A 21828-nucleotide genomic window follows, 5' to 3' on the forward strand; every position below is an offset into this window, starting at 1 on the left:
CAATTATTACATGTCACATCTCAATGCATTTGTCACCAATTGTTACATGTCACATATTAATGCACCTGTTGCCAATTATTACATGTCACATCTCCATGCACCTGTCTCCAGTTATTACATGTCACATCTCAATGCACTTGTCGCCAATTATTACAAGTCACATCTCAATGCACCTGTCGCCAATGACTACATGTCACATGTCAATGCACTTGTCGCCAAATATTACATGTCACATGTCAATGCACTTGTCGCGAATTATTACATGTCACATTTCAATGCACTTGTCGCCAATTATTACATGTCACTTGTCAATTCACCTGTCTCCAGTTATTACATGTTACATCTCAATACAGCTGTCGCCAATTATTACATGTCACATGTCAATGCACTTGTCGCCAATTATTACATGACTTATCTCAATGCACCTGTCTCTAGTTATTACATGTCACATCTCAATGCACTTGTCGCCAATTATGACATGTCACATCTCAATGTACCTGTCGCCATTTACTACATGTCTCATGTCAATGCACTTGTCGCCAATTATTACATATCACATCTCAATGCACCTGGCGCAATTATTACATGTCACATCTCAATGCAATTTTCACCAATTATTACATGTCACATGTCAATGCACTTGTCGCCAATTATTACATGGCACAAGTCAATGCACTTGTCGCCAATTATTACATACCACATGTCAATGCACTTATCGCCAATTATTACATGCAACATATCAGTGCACATGTCTCCAATTATTACATGTCACATGTCAATTCACTTGTTGCCAATTATTACATGTCACATCTCAATGCAACTGTCGCCAATTATTGCATGTCACTTGTCAATACACCTGTCTCCAGTTATTACATGTTACATCTCAATGCAGCTGTCGCGAATTATTACATGTCACATTTCAATACACTTGTCGCCAATTATTACATGTCATATCTCAATGCACTTGTCGCCAATTATTACATGTCACATGTCAGTGCACATGTCTCCAGTTATTACATGTCACATGTCAATGCACTTGTCGCGAATTATTATATGTCACATCTCAATGCACTTGTCGCCAATTATTAATTGTCACATCTCAATGCACCTGTTACCAATTTTTACATGTCACATCTCAATGCACCTGTCGCCAATTATTACTTTCCCATCTCAATGCACTCGTCGCCAAATATTACATGTCACATCTCAATGCACTTGTAGCCAATTATTACATGTCACATGTCATTGCACTTTTCGCAAATTTTTACATGTCACATGTCAAAGCACGTGTCGCCAATTATTACATGTCACCTTTCAATGCACTTGTAACCAATTATTACATGTCACATTTCAATGCACATGTTGCGAATTAATACATGTCACATCTCAATGCACCTGTTGACAAATATTACATTTAACATCTCAATGCACCTGTCGCCAAATGTTACATGTCACATGTCAATGCACTTGTCACCAATTGTTACATGTCTCATCTTAATGCACCTGTTCCCAATTATTACATGTCACATCTCAATGCACTTGTCGCCAATTATTACATGTCGCATGTCAATGCACTTGTCGCCAATTATAACATTACATATGTCAAAGAACCTGTCGCCAATTATTACATGTCACATCTCAATGCACTTGTCGCCAGTTATTACAATACACATCTCAATGCACCTGTCGCCAATGACTACATGTCACATGTCAATGCACTTGTCGCCAATTATTAGATGACACATGTCAATGCACTTGTTGCCAATTATTACATACCACATGTCAATGCACTTGTCGCCAATTATTACATGCCACATGTCAATGCACTTGTCGCCAAGTATTACATGACACATGTAAATGCACTTGTCGCCAATTATTACATACCACATTTCAATGCACCTGTCTCCAGTTATTACATGTCACATCTCAATGCACTTGTCGCCAATTAATACATGTCACATCTCAATGCTCCTGTTGCCAATTATTACATTTCACATCTCAATGCACCTGTCGCCAATTATTACATGTCACATGTCAATGCACCTGTCGCAAATTATTTCATGTCACATCTCAATGCACTTGTCACCAATTGTTACATGTCACATCTTAATGCTCCTGTTGCCAATTATTACATGTCACATCTCCATGCACCTGTCTCCAGTTATTACATGTCACATCTCAATGCACTTGTCGCCAATTATTACAAGTCACATCTCAATGCACCTGTCGCCAATGACTACATGTCACATGTCAATGCACTTGTAGCCAAATATTACATGTCACATGTCAATGCACTTGTCGCCAATTATTACATGACACATGTCAATGCACTTGTCGCCAATTATTACATGCCACATGTCAATGCACTTGTCGCCAATTATTACATGTCACATGTCAATGCACTTGTCGCCAATTATTACATGTCACATATCAGTGCACATGTCACCAGTTATTACATGTCACATGTCAATGCACTTGTCGCCAATTATTACATGTCACATCTCAATGCACCTGTCGCCAATTATTACATGTTACATCTCAATGCAGCTGTCACGAATTATTACATGTCACATTTCAATGCACTTGTCGCCAATTATTACATGTCACTTGTCAATGCACCTGTCTCTAGTTATTACATGTCACATCTCCATGCACCTGTCTCCAGTTATTACATGTCACATCTCAATGCACTTGTCGCCAATTATTACAAGTCACATGTCAATGCACTTGTCGCCAAATATTACATGTCACATGTCAATGCACTTGTCGCCAATTATTACATGACACATGTCAATGCACTTGTCGCCAATTATTACATGCCACATGTCAATGCACTTGTCGCCAATTATTACATGTCACATGTCAATGCACTTGTCGCCAATTATTACATGTCACATATCAGTGCACATGTCTCCAGTTATTACATGTCACATGTCAATGCACTTGTCGCCAATTATTACATGTCACATCTCAATGCACCTGTCGCCAATTATTACATGTTACATCTCAATGCAGCTGTCGCGAATTATTACATGTCACATTTCAATGCACTTGTCGCCAATTATTACATGTCACTTGTCAATGCACCTGTCTCCAGTTATTACATGTTACATCTCAATACAGCTGTCGCCAATTATTACATGTCGCATGTCAATGCACTTGTCGCCAATTATTACATTCCACATGTCAATGAACCTGTCGCCAATTATTACATGTCAATGCAACTGTCTCCAGTTATTACATGTCACATCTCAATGCACTTTTCGCCAATTATTACAATACACATCTCAATGCACCTGTCGCCAATGACTACATGTCACATGTCAATTCACTTGTCGCCAATTATTACATTTCACATCTCAATGCACCTGTCGACAATTATTACATGTCACATGTCAATGCACCTGTCGCCAATTATTACATGTCACATCTCAATGCACTTGTCACCAATTATTACATGTCACATATCAGTGCACATGTCTCCAGTTATTACATGTCACATGTCAATGCACTTTTCGCCAATTATTACATGTCACATCTCAATGCACTTGTCGCCAGTTATTACAATACACATCTCAATGCACCTGTCGCCAATGACTACATGTCACATGTCAATGCACTTGTCGCCAATTATTAGATGACACATGTCAATGCACTTGTCGCCAATTATTACATACCACATGTCAATGCACTTGTCGCCAATTATTACATGCCACATGTCAATGCACTTGTCGCCAAGTATTACATGCCACATGTAAATGCACTTGTCGCCAATTATTACATACCACATTTCAATGCACCTGTCTCCAGTTATTACATGTCACATCTCAATGCACTTGTCGCCAATTAATACATGTCACATCTCAATGCTCCTGTTGCCAATTATTACATTTCACATCTCAATGCACCTGTCGCCAATTATTACATGTCACATGTCAATGCACCTGTCGCAAATTATTTCATGTCACATCTCAATGCACTTGTCACCAATTGTTACATGTCACATCTTAATGCTCCTGTTGCCAATTATTACATGTCACATCTCCATGCACCTGTCTCCAGTTATTACATGTCACATCTCAATGCACTTGTCGCCAATTATTACAAGTCACATCTCAATGCACCTGTCGCCAATGACTACATGTCACATGTCAATGCACTTGTAGCCAAATATTACATGTCACATGTCAATGCACTTGTCGCCAATTATTACATGACACATGTCAATGCACTTGTCGCCAATTATTACATGCCACATGTCAATGCACTTGTCGCCAATTATTACATGTCACATGTCAATGCACTTGTCGCCAATTATTACATGTCACATATCAGTGCACATGTCACCAGTTATTACATGTCACATGTCAATGCACTTGTCGCCAATTATTACATGTCACATCTCAATGCACCTGTCGCCAATTATTACATGTTACATCTCAATGCAGCTGTCACGAATTATTACATGTCACATTTCAATGCACTTGTCGCCAATTATTACATGTCACTTGTCAATGCACCTGTCTCTAGTTATTACATGTTACATCTCAATACAGCTGTCGCCAATTATTACATGACACATGTCAATGCACTTGTCGCCAATGATTACATACCACATTTCAATGCACCTGTCTCCAGTTATTACATGTCACATCTCAATGCACTTGTCGCCAATTAATACATGTCACATCTCAATGCTCCTGTTGCCAATTATTACATTACACATCTCAATGCACCTGTCGCAAATTATTTCATGTCACATCTCAATGCACTTGTCACCAATTGTTACATGTCACATCTTAATGCACCTGTTGCCAATTATTACATGTCACATCTCCATGCACCTGTCTCCAGTTATTACATGTCACATCTCAATGCACTTGTCGCCAATTATTACAAGTCACATGTCAATGCACTTGTCGCCAAATATTACATGTCACATGTCAATGCACTTGTCGCCAATTATTACATGACACATGTCAATGCACTTGTCGCCAATTATTACATGCCACATGTCAATGCACTTGTCGCCAATTATTACATGTCACATGTCAATGCACTTGTCGCCAATTATTACATGTCACATATCAGTGCACATGTCTCCAATTATTACATGTCACATGTCAATGCACTTGTCGCCAATTATTACATGTCACATCTCAATGCACCTGTCGCCAATTATTACATGTTACATCTCAATGCAGCTGTCGCGAATTATTACATGTCACATTTCAATGCACTTGTCGCCAATTATTATATGTCACTTGTCAATGCACCTGTCTCCAGTTATTACATGTTACATCTCAATACAGCTGTCGCCAATTATTACATGTCGCATGTCAATGCACTTGTCGCCAATTATTACATTCCACATGTCAATGAACCTGTCGCCAATTATTACATGTCAATGCAACTGTCTCCAGTTATTACATGTCACATCTCAATGCACTTTTCGCCAATTATTACAATACACATCTCAATGCACCTGTCGCCAATGACTACATGTCACATGTCAATTCACTTGTCGCCAATTATTACATTTCACATCTCAATGCACCTGTCGACAATTATTACATGTCACATGTCAATGCACCTGTCGCCAATTATTACATGTCACATCTCAATGCACTTGTCACCAATTATTACATGTCACATATCAGTGCACATGTCTCCAGTTATTACATGTCACATGTCAATGCACTTTTCGCCAATTATTACATGTCACATCTCCATGCACCTGTCTCCAGTTATTACATGTCACATCTCAATGCACTTGTCGCCAATTATTACAATACACATCTCAATGCACCTGTCGCCAATGACTACATGTCACATGTCAATGCACTTGTCGCCAATTATTACATGTCACATGTCAACGCACTTGTCGCCAATTATTAGATGACACATGTCAATGCACTTGCCGCCAATTATTACATACCACATGTCAATGCACTTGTCGCCAATTATTACATGCCACATGTCAATGCACTTGTCGCCAATTATTACATGACACATGTCAATGCACTTGTCGCCAATAATTACATACCACCGTTCAATGCACTTGTCGCCAATTATTACATTTCACATCTCAATGCACCTGTCGACAATTGTTACATGTCACATGTCAATGCACCTGTCGCCAATTATTACATGTCACATCTCAATGCATTTGTCACCAATTGTTACATGTCACATATTAATGCACCTGTTGCCAATTATTACATGTCACATCTCCATGCACCTGTCTCCAGTTATTACATGTCACATCTCAATGCACTTGTCGCCAATTATTACAAGTCACATCTCAATGCACCTGTCGCCAATTACTACATGTCACATGTCAATGCACTTGTCGCCAAATATTACATATCACATGTCAATGCACTTGTCGCGAATTATTACATGTCACATTTCAATGCACTTGTCGCCAATTATTACATGTCACTTGTCAATTCACCTGTCTCCAGTTATTACATGTTACATCTCAATACAGCTGTCGCCAATTATTACATGTCACTTGTCAATACACCTGTCTCCAGTTATTACATGTTACATCTCAATGCAGCTGTCGCGAATTATTACATGTCACATTTCAATACACTTGTCGCCAATTATTACATGTCATATCTCAATGCACTTGTCGCCAATTATTACATGTCACATGTCAGTGCACATGTCTCCAGTTATTACATGTCACATGTCAATGCACTTGTCGCGAATTATTACATGTCACTTGTCAATGCACCTGTCTCCAGTTATTACATGTTACATCTCAATACAGCTGTCGCCAATTATTACATGTCACATGTCAATGCACTTGTCGCCAATTATTACATGTCTTATCTCAATGCACCTGTCTCTAGTTATTACATGTCACATCTCAATGCACTTGTCGCCAATTATGACATGTCACATCTCAATGCACCTGGCGCAATTATTACATGTCACATGTCAATGCAATTTTCACCAATTATTACATGTCATATGTCAATGCACTTGTCGCCAATTATTACATGGCACAAGTCAATGCACTTGTCGCCAATTATTACATGCCACATGTCAATGCACTTGTCGCCAATTATTACATGTCATATCTCAATGCACCTGTCGAAAATTATTATATGTCACATCTCAATGCACTTATCGCCAATTATTAATTGTCACATCTCATTGCACCTGTTGCCAATTATTACGTGTCACATCTCAATGCACTTGTAGCCAAATATTACATGTCACATCTCAATGCACTTGTAGCCAATTATTACATGTCACATGTCATTGCACTTTTCGCAAATTATTACATGTCACATGTCAAAGCACGTGTCGCCAATTATTACATGTCACCTTTCAATGCACTTGTAACCAATTATTACATGTCACATTTCAATGCACATGTTGCGAATTAATACATGTTACATCTCAATGCACCTGTTGCCAATTATTACATTTAACATCTCAATGCACCTGTCGCCAAATGTTACATGGCACATGTCAATGCACTTGTCACCAATTGTTACATGTCACATCTTAATGCACCTGTTGCCAATTATTACATGTCACATCTCAATGCACTTGTCGCCAATTATTACATGTCGCATGTCAATGCACTTGTCGCCAATTATTACATTACACCTGTCAATTAACCTGTCGCCAATTATTACATGTCACATGTCAGTGCAACTGTCTCCAGTTATTACATGTCACATCTCAATACACTTGTCGCCAATTATTACAAGTCACATCTCAATGCACCTGACGCCAATCACTACATGTCACATGTCAATGCACCTGTCGCCAATTATTACATGTCACTTGTCAATACACCTGTCTCCAGTTATTACATGTTACATCTCAATGCAGCTGTCGCGAATTATTACATGTCACATTTCAATACACTTGTCGCCAATTATTACATGTCATATCTCAATGCACTTGTCGCCAATTATTACATGTCACATGTCAGTGCACATGTCTCCAGTTATTACATGTCACATGTCAATGCACTTGTCGCCAATTATTACATGTCACATCGCAATGCACCTGTCGCCAATTATTACATGCTACATCTCAATGCAGCTGTCGCGAATTATTACATGTCACATTTCAATGCACTTATCGCCAATTATTACATGTCACTTGTCAATGCACCTGTCTCCAGTTTTTACATGTTACATCTCAATACAGCTGTCCCCAATTATTACATGTCACATGTCAATGCACTTGTCGCCAATTATTACATGTCTTATCTCAATGCACCTGTCTCTAGTTATTACATGTCACATCTCAATGCACTTGTCGCCAATTATGACATGTCACATCTCAATGTACCTGTCGCCATTTACTACATGTCTCATATCAATGCACTTGTCGCCAATTATTACATATCACATCTCAATGCACCTGGCGCAGTTATTACATGTCACATCTCAATGCACTTGTCGCCAATTATTACAAGTCACATCTCAATGCACCTGTCGCCAATTACTACATGTCACATGTCAATGCACTTGTCGCCAAATATTACATATCACATGTCAATGCACTTGTCGCGAATTATTACATGTCACATTTCAATGCACTTGTCGCCAATTATTACATGTCACTTGTCAATTCACCTGTCTCCAGTTATTACATGTCACATTTCAATGCACTTGTCGCCAATTATTACATGTCACTTGTCAATTCACCTGTCTCCAGTTATTACATGTTACATCTCAATACAGCTGTCGCCAATTATTACATGTCACATGTCAATGCACTTGTCGCCAATTATTACATGACTTATCTCAATGCACCTGTCTCTAGTTATTACATGTCACATCTCAATGCACTTGTCGCCAATTATGACATGTCACATCTCAATGTACCTGTCGCCATTTACTACATGTCTCATGTCAATGCACTTGTCGCCAATTATTACATATCACATCTCAATGCACCTGGCGCAATTATTACATGTCACATCTCAATGCAATTTTCACCAATTATTACATGTCACATGTCAATGCACTTGTCGCCAATTATTACATGGCACAAGTCAATGCACTTGTCGCCAATTATTACATACCACATGTCAATGCACTTATCGCCAATTATTACATGCAACATATCAGTGCACATGTCTCCAATTATTACATGTCACATGTCAATTCACTTGTTGCCAATTATTACATGTCACATCTCAATGCAACTGTCGCCAATTATTACATGTCACTTGTCAATACACCTGTCTCCAGTTATTACATGTTACATCTCAATGCAGCTGTCGCGAATTATTACATGTCACATTTCAATACACTTGTCGCCAATTATTACATGTCATATCTCAATGCACTTGTCGCCAATTATTACATGTCACATGTCAGTGCACATGTCTCCAGTTATTACATGTCACACGTCAATGCACTTGTCGCGAATTATTACATGTCACTTGTCAATGCACCTGTCTCCAGTTATTACATGTTACATCTCAATACAGCTGTCGCCAATTATTACATGTCACATGTCAATGCACTTGTCGCCAATTATTACATGTCTTATCTCAATGCACCTGTCTCTAGTTATTACATGTCACATCTCAATGCACTTGTCGCCAATTATGACATGTCACATCTCAATGTACCTGTCGCCATTTACTACATGTCTCATATCAATGCACTTGTCGCCAATTATTACATATCACATCTCAATGCACCTGGCGCAATTATTACATGTCACATGTCAATGCAATTTTCACCAATTATTACATGTCACATGTCAATGCACTTGTCGCCAATTATTACATGGCACAAGTCAATGCACTTGTCGCCAATTATTACATGCCACATGTCAATGCACTTGTCGCCAATTATTACATGTCATATCTCAATGCACCTGTCGAAAATTATTATATGTCACATCTCAATGCACTTATCGCCAATTATTAATTGTCACATCTCATTGCACCTGTTGCCAATTATTACGTGTCACATCTCAACGCACTTGTAGCCAAATATTACATGTCACATCTCAATGCACTTGTAGCCAATTATTACATGTCACATGTCATTGCACTTTTCGCAAATTATTACATGTCACATGTCAAAGCACGTGTCGCCAATTATTACATGTCACCTTTCAATGCACTTGTAACCAATTATTACATGTCACATTTCAATGCACATGTTGCGAATTAATACATGTTACATCTCAATGCACCTGTTGCCAATTATTACATTTAACATCTCAATGCACCTGTCGCCAAATGTTACATGGCACATGTCAATGCACTTGTCACCAATTGTTACATGTCACATCTTAATGCACCTGTTGCCAATTATTACATGTCACATCTCAATGCACTTGTCGCCAATTATTACATGTCGCATGTCAATGCACTTGTCGCCAATTATTACATTACACATGTCAATTAACCTGTCGCCAATTATTACATGTCACATGTCAGTGCAACTGTCTCCAGTTATTACATGTCACATCTCAATACACTTGTCGCCAATTATTACAAGTCACATCTCAATGCACCTGACGCCAATCACTACATGTCACATGTCAATGCACCTGTCGCCAATTATTACATGTCACTTGTCAATACACCTGTCTCCAGTTATTACATGTTACATCTCAATGCAGCTGTCGCGAATTATTACATGTCACATTTCAATACACTTGTCGCCAATTATTACATGTCATATCTCAATGCACTTGTCGCCAATTATTACATGTCACATGTCAGTGCACATGTCTCCAGTTATTACATGTCACATGTCAATGCACTTGTCGCCAATTATTACATGTCACATCGCAATGCACCTGTCGCCAATTATTACATGCTACATCTCAATGCAGCTGTCGCGAATTATTACATGTCACATTTCAATGCACTTATCGCCAATTATTACATGTCACTTGTCAATGCACCTGTCTCCAGTTTTTACATGTTACATCTCAATACAGCTGTCCCCAATTATTACATGTCACATGTCAACGCACTTGTCGCCAATTATTACATGTCTTATCTCAATGCACCTGTCTCTAGTTATTACATGTCACATATCAATGCACTTGTCGCCAATTATGACATGTCACATCTCAATGTACCTGTCGCCATTTACTACATGTCTCATATCAATGCACTTGTCGCCAATTATTACATATCACATCTCAATGCACCTGGCGCAATTATTACATGTCACATGTCAATGCAATTTTCACCAATTATTACATGTCACATGTCAATGCACTTGTCGCCAATTATTACATGGCACAAGTCAATGCACTTGTCGCCAATTATTACATGCCACATGTCAATGCACTTGTCGCCAATTATTACATGTCATATCTCAATGCACCTGTCGTAAATTATTATATGTCACATCTCAATGCACTTATCGCCAATTATTAATTGTCACATCTCAATGCACCTGTTGCCAATTATTACGTGTCACATCTCAATGCACTTGTAGCCAAATATTACATGTCACAGCTCAATGCACTTGTAGCCAATTATTACATGTCACATGTCATTGCACTTTTCGCAAATTATTACATGTCACATGTCAAGGCACGTGTCGCCAATTATTACATGTCACCTTTCAATGCACTTGTAACCAATTATTACATGTCACATTTCAATGCACATGTTGCGAATTAACACATGTTACATCTCAATGCACCTGTTGCCAATTATTACATTTAACATCTCAATGCACCTGTCGCCAAATGTTACATGGCACATGTCAATGCACTTGTCACCAATTGTTACATGTCACATCTTAATGCACCTGTTGCCAATTATTACATGTCACATCTCAATGCACTTGTCGCCAATTATTACATGTCGCATGTCAATGCACTTGTCGCCAATTATTACATTACACATGTCAAGTAACCTGTCGCCAATTATTACATGTCACATGTCAGTGCAACTGTCTCCTGTTATTACATGTCACATGTCAATGCACTTGTCGCCAATTATTACATGGCACAAGTCAATGCACTTGTCGCCAATTATTACATGCCACATGTCAATGCACTTGTCGCCATTTATTGCATGTCACATCTCAATGCACCTGTCGTAAATTATTATATGTCACATCTCAATGCACTTGTCGCCAATTATTAATTGTCACATTTCAATGCACCTGTTGCCAATTATTACGCGTCACATCTCAATGCACTTGTAGCCAAATATTACATGTCACATCTCAATGCACTTGTAGCCAATTATTACATGTCACATGTCATTGCACTTTTCGCAAATTATTACATGTCACATGTCAAAGCACGTGTCGCCAATTATTACATGTCACCTTTCAATGCACTTGTAACCAATTATTACATGTCACATTTCAATGCACATGTTGCGAATTAATACATGTTATATCTCAATGCACCTGTTGCCAATTATTACATTTAACATCTCAATGCACCTGTCGCCAAATGTTACATGGCACATGTCAATGCACTTGTCACCAATTGTTACATGTCACATCTTAATGCACCTGTTTCCAATTATTACATGTCACATCTCAATGCACTTGTCGCCAATTATTACATGTCGCATGTCAATGCACTTGTCGCCAATTATTACATTACACATGTCAATTAACCTGTCGCCAATTATTACATGTCACATGTCAGTGCAACTGTCTCCAGTTATTACATGTCACATCTCAATACACTTGTCGCCAATTATTACAAGTCACATCTCAATGCACCTGACGCCAATCACTACATGTCACATGTCAATGCACTTGTCGCCAATTATTACATGTCACATGTCAATGCACTTGTCGCCAATTATTACATGGCACAAGTCAATGCACTTGTCGCCAATTATTACATGCCACATGTCAATGCACTTGTCGCCATTTATTGCATGTCACATCTCAATGCACCTGTCGTAAATTATTATATGTCACATCTCAATGCACTTGTCGCCAATTATTAATTGTCACATTTCAATGCACCTGTTGCCAATTATTACGCGTCACATCTCAATGCACTTGTAGCCAAATATTACATGTCACATCTCAATGCACTTGTAGCCAATTATTACATGTCACATGTCATTGCACTTTTCGCAAATTATTACATGTCACATGTCAAAGCACGTGTCGCCAATTATTACATGTCACCTTTCAATGCACTTGTAACCAATTATTACATGTCACATTTCAATGCACATGTTGCGAATTAATACATGTTATATCTCAATGCACCTGTTGCCAATTATTACATTTAACATCTCAATGCACCTGTCGCCAAATGTTACATGGCACATGTCAATGCACTTGTCACCAATTGTTACATGTCACATCTTAATGCACCTGTTTCCAATTATTACATGTCACATCTCAATGCACTTGTCGCCAATTATTACATGTCGCATGTCAATGCACTTGTCGCCAATTATTACATTACACATGTCAATTAACCTGTCGCCAATTATTACATGTCACATGTCAGTGCAACTGTCTCCAGTTATTACATGTCACATCTCAATACACTTGTCGCCAATTATTACAAGTCACATCTCAATGCACCTGACGCCAATCACTACATGTCACATGTCAATGCACTTGTCGCCAATTATTACATGTCACATGTCAATGCACTTGTCGCCAATTATTACATACCACATGTCAATGCACTTGTCGCCAATTATTACATGTCACATCTCAATGCACTTGTCGCCAATTATTACATGTCACATGTCAGAGCACATGTCTCCAGTTATTACATGTCACATGTCAATGCACATGTCGCCAATTATTACATGTCACATCTCAATGCACCTGTCGCCAATTATTACATGTCACTTGTCAATGCACCTGTCTTCAGTTATTACATGTTACTTCTCAATACAGCTGTCGCCAATTATTACATGTCACATGTCAATGCACTTGTCGCCAATTATTACATGTCACATCTCAATGCACTTGTCGCCAATTATTACATGTCGCATGTCAATGCACTTGTCGCCAATTATTACATTACACATGTCAATTAACCTGTCGCCAATTATTACATGTCACATGTCAGTGCAACTGTCTCCAGTTATTACATGTCACATCTCAATACACTTGTCGCCAATTATTACATGTCACATGTCAATGCACTTGTCGCCAATTATTACATACCACATGTCAATGCACTTGTCGCCAATTATTACATGTCACATCTCAATGCACTTGTCGCCAATTATTACATGTCACATGTCAGTGCACATGTCTCCAGTTATTACATGTCACATGTCAATGCACATGTCGCCAATTATTACATGTCACATCTCAATGCACCTGTCGCCAATTATTACATGTCACTTGTCAATGCACCTGTCTTCAGTTATTACATGTTACTTCTCAATACAGCTGTCGCCAATTATTACATGTCACATGTCAATGCACTTGTCGCCAATTATTACATGTCACATCTCAATGCACCTGTCGCCAATTATTACATGTCACTTGTCAATGCACCTGTCTTCAGTTATTACATGTTACTTCTCAATACAGCTGTCTCCAATTATTACATGTCGCATCTCAATGCACCTGTCTGCAGTTATTACATGTCACATCTCAATGCAACTGTCGTCAATTATTACATGTCACATGTCAGTGCACATGTCTCCAGTTATTACATGTCACATGTCCATGCACTTGTCGCCAATTATTACATGTCACATCTCAATGCACCTGTCGCCAATTATTACATGTCACTTGTCAATGCACCTGTCTTCAGTTATTACATGTTACTTCTCAATACAGCTGTCTCCAATTATTACATGTCGCATCTCAATGCACCTGTCTGCAGTTATTACATGTCACATCTCAAAGCACCTGTCGCCAATTATTACATTACACATTTCAATGCACCTGTCGCCAATTATTACATGTCACATGTTAATGCACGTGTCGCCAATTATTACATGACACACGTTAATGCACCTGTCTCCACTTATTACATGACACATGTCAATACAGTTGTCGCTAACTGCTACATGACACATGTCAATGCACCTGTCGCCAATTATTACATGTCACATGTCAATGCACTTCTCACCTAGTTTTACATCTCACATCTCAATGCACTTGTCGCCAATAATTACGTGTCATATGTCACTGCACTTGTCGCCAATTATTACATGACACATGTCAATGCACATGTTTCCAGGTATTACATGTTACATCTCAATGCAACTGTCACGAATTATTACATGGCACATTTCAATGCACTTGTCGCCAATTATTACATGTCATATCTCAATGCACGTGTCGCCAATTATTACATGCCACAAGTCAATGCACTTGTCGCCAATTATTACATGTCACATGTCAATGCACATGTCTCCAGTTATTACATGTCACATGTCAATGCACTTGTCGCCAATTATTACATGTCACATATCAATGCACCTGTCGCCAATTATTACATGTCACATGTCAAAGAACTTAGCGCCAATTATTACATGTCACATCTCAATGCACCTGTCTCCAGTTATTACATGTCACATCTCAATGCACCTGTCGCCAATTATTACATGTCACGTGTCAATGCACTTGTCGACAATTATTACATGTCACATGTCAATGCAATTGTCGCTAATTATTGCATTTCATATGTCCATGCACCTGTCGTCAATTATTACATGTCACATCTCAATGCACCTGTCGCCAATTATTGCATGTCACATGTCAATTCACTTGTCGCCTATTATTACATGACACATGTCAATGCACTTGCCGCCAATTAATACATGTCACATGTCAATGCACTTGTCGCCAATCATTACATGCCACATGTCAATTCACTTGTCGCCAATTATTACATGTCTCATGTCAGTGCACATGTCTCCAGTTATTACATGTCACATGTCAGTGCACTTGTCGCCAATTATTACATGTCACATGTCAATGCACTTGTCGTCAATTATTACATGCCACAAGTCAATGCACTTGTCGCCAATTATTACATGCCACATGTCAATGCACTTGTCGCCAATTATTACATGTCTCATGTCAGTGCACATGTCTCCAGTTAATACATGTCACATGTCAATGCACATGTCTCCAGTTATTACATGTGACATGTCAATGAACTTGTCGCCAATTATTACATGTCACATGTCAATGCACTTTTCGCCAATTATTACATGCCACAAGTCAATGCACTTGTCGCCAATTATTACATGTCACATGTCAATGCACTTGTCGCCAATTATTAAATGCCACAAGTCAATGTACTTGTCGCCAATTATTACATGTCACATGTCAATGCACTTTTCGCCAATTATTACATGCCACAAGTCAATGCACTTGTCGCCAATTATTTCATGACACACGTCAATGCACCTGTCTCCACTTATTACATGACACATGTCAATACAGTTGTCGCTAATTGCTACATGGCACATGTCAATGCACCTGTCGCCAATTATTACATGTCACATGTCAATGCACTTGTCACCTAGTTTTACATGTCACATCTCGATGCACTTGTCGCCAATAATTACGTGCATATGTCACTGCACTTGTCGCCAATTATTACATGACACATGTCAATGCACATGTTTCCAGGTATTACATAGTACATCTCAATGCAACTGTCGCGAATTATTACATGACACATGTCAATGCAGTTGTCGCTAATTGCTACATGACACAGGTCAATGTCTCTGTATCCAGTTATTACATGACACATGTCAATGCACATGTCGCCAATTATTACATGTCGCATCTCAATGCACCTGTCGCCAATTATTACATGCCACAAGTCAATGCACTTGTCGCCAATTATTACATGCCACATGTCAATGCACTTGTCGCCAATTATTACATGTCACATGTCAGTGCACGTGTATCCAGTTATTACATGTCACATGTCAGTGCACTTGTCGCAAATTATTACATGTCACATCTCAATGCACCTGTCTCCAGTTATAACATGTCACATCACAATGCACCTGTAGCCAATTATTACATGCCACATGTCAATGCACTTGTCGCCAATTATTACATGTCACATGTCAGTGCACATGTATCCAGTTATTACATGTCACATGTCAGTGCACTTGTCGCAAATTACTACATGTCACATCTCAATGCACCTGTCTCCAGTTATAACATGTCACATCACAATGCACCTGTTGCCATTATTACATGTTACATCTCGATGCACCTGTCTCCAGTTATTACATTTCACATCTCAATGCACTTGTCGCCAATTATAACATGTCACATCTCAATGTACCTGTCGCCATTTACTACATGTCTCATGTCAATGCACTTGTCGCCAATTATTACATATCACATCTCAATGGAGTTGTCGCTAATTGCTACATGACTCATGTCAATGTCTCTGTATCCAGTTATTACATGACACATGTCAATGCACATGTCCCCAATTATTACATGTCGCATCGCAATGCACCTGTCGCCAATTATTACATGTCACATGTCAGTGCACGTGTATCCAGTTATTACATGTCACATGTCAGTGCACCTGGCGCAAATTATTACATGTCACATCTCAATGCACCTGTCTCCAGTTATAACATGTCACATCACAATGCACCTGTTGCCATTATTACATGTTACATCTCGATGCACCTGTCTCCAGTTATTACATGTCACATCTCAATGCACTTGTCGCCAATTATAACATGTCACATCTCAATGTACCTTTCGCCATTTACTACATGTCTCATCTCAATGCACTTGTCTCCAATTATTACATATCACATCTCAATGCAGTTGACGCTAATTGCTACATGACACATGTCAATGTCTCTGTATCCAGTTATTACATGACACATGTCAATGCACATGTCCCCAATTATTACATGTCGCATCTCAATGCACTTGTCGCCAATTATTACGTGTCATATGTCACTGCACTTGTCGCCAATTATTACATGACACATGTCAATGCACATGTTTCCAGGTATTACTTGTTACATCTCAATGCAGCAGTCGCGAATTATTACATGGCACATTTCAATGCACTTGTTGCCAATTATTACATGTCATATCTCAATGCACTTGTCGCCAATTATTACATGCCACAAGTCAATGCACTTGTCGCCAATTATTCCATGTCACATGTCAGTGCACATGTCTGCAGTTATTATATGTCACATGTCAGTGCACTTGTCGCCAATTATTACATGTCACATCTCAATGCACCTGTCTCCAGTTATTACATGTCACATCTCAATGCACCTGTCGCCAATAATTACATGTCACATGTCCATGCACCTGTCGCCAATTATTACTTTCACATCTCAATGCACGTGTCGCCAATTATTACATGTCACATTTCAATGCACTTGTAACCATTTACTACATGTCACATTTCAATGCACATGTTGCCAATTATTACATGTCGCATGTCAATGCACTTGTCGCCAATTATTACATTACACATGTCAATGCACCTGTCGGTCGCCAATTATTACATGTCACATGTCAAAGAACTTAGCGCCAATTATTACATGTCACATCTCAATGCACCTGTCTGCAGTTATTACATGTCACATCTCAATGCACCTGTCGCCAATTATTACATGTCACATGTCAATGCACTTGTCGACAATTATTACATGTCACATGTCAATGCACTTGTCGCCAATTATTACATGACACATGTCAATGCACCTGTCCCCACTTATTACATGACACATGTCAATGCAGTTGTCGCTAATTGCTACATGACACATGTGAATGCACTTGTCGCCAATTATTACATGTCGCTTATCAATGCACTTGTCGCCAATTATTACATTACACATGTCAATGCACCTGTCGCCAATTATTACATGTCACATGTTAATGCACGTGTCGCCAATTATTATATGACACACGTCAATGCACCTGTCTCCACTTATTACATGACACATGTCAATACAGTTGTCGCTAATTGCTACATGACACATGTCAATGCACCTGTCGCCAATTATTACATGTCACATGTCAATGCACTTGTCACCTAGTTTTACATGTCACATCTCAATGCACTTGTCGCCAATAATTACGTGCCATATGTCACTGCACTTGTCGCCAATTATTACATGACACATGTCAATGCACATGTTTCCAGGTATTACATGTTACATCTCAATGCAACTGTCGCGAATTATTACATGACACATGTCAATGCAGTTGTCGCTAATTGCTACATGACACATGTCAATGTCTCTGTATCCAGTTATTACATGACACATGTCAATGCACATGTCGCCAATTATTACATGTCACATCTCAATGCACCTGTCTGCAGTTATTACATGTCACATCTCAATGCACCTGTCGCCAATTATTACATGTCACATGTCAATGCACTTGTCGACAATTATTACATGTCACATGTCAATGCAATTGTCGCTAATTATTGCATTTCATATGTCCATGCACCTGTCGCCAATTATTACATGTCACATCTCAATGCACCTGTCGCCAATTATTGCATGTCACATGTCAATTCACTTGTCGCCTATTATTACATGACACATGTCAATGCACTTGCCGCTAATTAATACATGTCACATGTCAATTCACTTGTCGCCAATCATTGCATGCCACATGTCAATGCACTTGTCGCCAATTATTACATGTCTCATGTCAGTGTACATGTCTCCAGTTATTACATGTCTCATGTCAGTGCACATGTCTCCAGTTATTACATGTCACATGTCAATGCACATGTCTCCAGTTATTACATGTGACATGTCAATGCACTTGTCGCCAATTATTACATGTCACATGTCAATGCACTTTTCGCCAATTATTACATGCCACAAGTCAATGCTCTTGTCGCCAATTATTACATGTCACATGTCAATGCACTTGTCGCCAAATATTAAATGCCACAAGTCAATGCACTTGTCGCCAATTATTACATGCCACATGTCAATGCACTTGTCGCTAATTATTACATGTTACATGTCAATGCACTTGTCACCAATTATAACATGACACATGTCAATGCACCTGTCCCCACTTATTACATGACACATGTCAATGCAGTTGTCGCTAATTGCTACATGACACATGTGAATGCACTTTTCGCCAATTATTACATGTCGCATGTCAATGCACTTGTCGCCAATTATTACATTACACATTTCAATGCACCTGTCGCCAATTATTACATGTCACATGTTAATGCACGTGTCGCCAATTATTTCATGACACACGTCAATGCACCTGTCTCCACTTATTACATGACACATGTCAATACAGTTGTCGCTAATTGCTACATGGCACATGTCAATGCACCTGTCGCCAATTATTACATGTCACATGTCAATGCACTTGTCACCTAGTTTTACATCTCACATCTCAATGCACTTGTCGCCAATAATTACGTGTCATATGTCACTGCACTTGTCGCCAATTATTACATGACACATGTCAATGCACATGTTTCCCGGTATTACATGTTACATCTCAATGCAACTGTCGCGAATTATTACATGGCATATTTCAATGCACTTGTCGCCAATTATTACATGTCATATCTCAATGCACTTGTCGCCAATTATTACATGCCACAAGTCAATGCACTTGTCGCCAATTATTACATGTCACATGTCAATGCACATGTCTCCAGTTATTACATGTCACATGTCAATGCACTTGTCGACAATTATTACATGTCACATCTCAATGCACCTGTCGCCAATTATTACATGTCACATGTCAAAGAACTTAGCACCAATTATTACATGTCACATCTCAATGCACCTGTCTCCAGTTATTACATGTCACATCTCAATGCACCTGTCGCCAATTATTACATGTCACATGTCAATGCACTTGTCGACAATTATTACATGTCACATGTCAATGCACTTGTCACCTAGTTTTACATCTCACATCTCAATGCACTTGTCGCCAATAATTACGTGTCATATGTCACTGCACTTGTCGCCAATTATTACATGACACATGTCAATGCACATGTTTCCCGGTATTACATGTTACATCTCAATGCAACTGTCGCGAATTATTACATGGCATATTTCAATGCACTTGTCGCCAATTATTACATGTCATATCTCAATGCACTTGTCGCCAATTATTACATGCCACAAGTCAATGCACTTGTCGCCAATTATTACATGTCACATGTCAATGCACATGTCTCCAGTTATTACATGTCACATGTCAATGCACTTGTCGCCAATTATTACATGTCACATCTCAATGCACCTGTCGCCAATTATTACATGTCACATGTCAAAGAACTTAGCACCAATTATTACATGTCACATCTCAATGCACCTGTCTCCAGTTATTACATGTCACATCTCAATGCACCTGTCGCCAATTATTACATGTCACATGTCAATGCACTTGTCGACAATTATTACATGTCACATGTCAATGCAATTGTCGCTAATTATTGCATTTCATATGTCCATGCACCTGTCGCCAATTATTACATGTCACATCTCAATGCACCTGTCGCCAATTATTGCATGTCACATGTCAATTCACTTGTCGTCTATTATTACATGACACATGTCAATTCACTTGTCGCCAATTATTACATGTCTCATGTCAGTGCACATGTCTCCAGTTATTACATGTCACATGTCAGTGCACTTGTCGCCAATTATTACATGTCACATGTCAATGCACTTGTCGCCAATTATTACATGCCACAAGTCAATGCACTTGTCGCCAATTATTACATGCCACATGTAAATGCACTTGTCGCCAATTATTACATGTCTCATGTCAGTGCACATGTCTCCAGTTATTACATGTCACATGTCAATGCACATGTCTCCAGTTATTACATGTGACATGTCAATGAACTTGT

Source organism: Saccoglossus kowalevskii, chromosome 7, assembly GCF_978046115.1.
Source record: "Saccoglossus kowalevskii chromosome 7, keSacKowa6.1, whole genome shotgun sequence".
NCBI lineage: Eukaryota > Metazoa > Hemichordata > Enteropneusta > Harrimaniidae > Saccoglossus > Saccoglossus kowalevskii.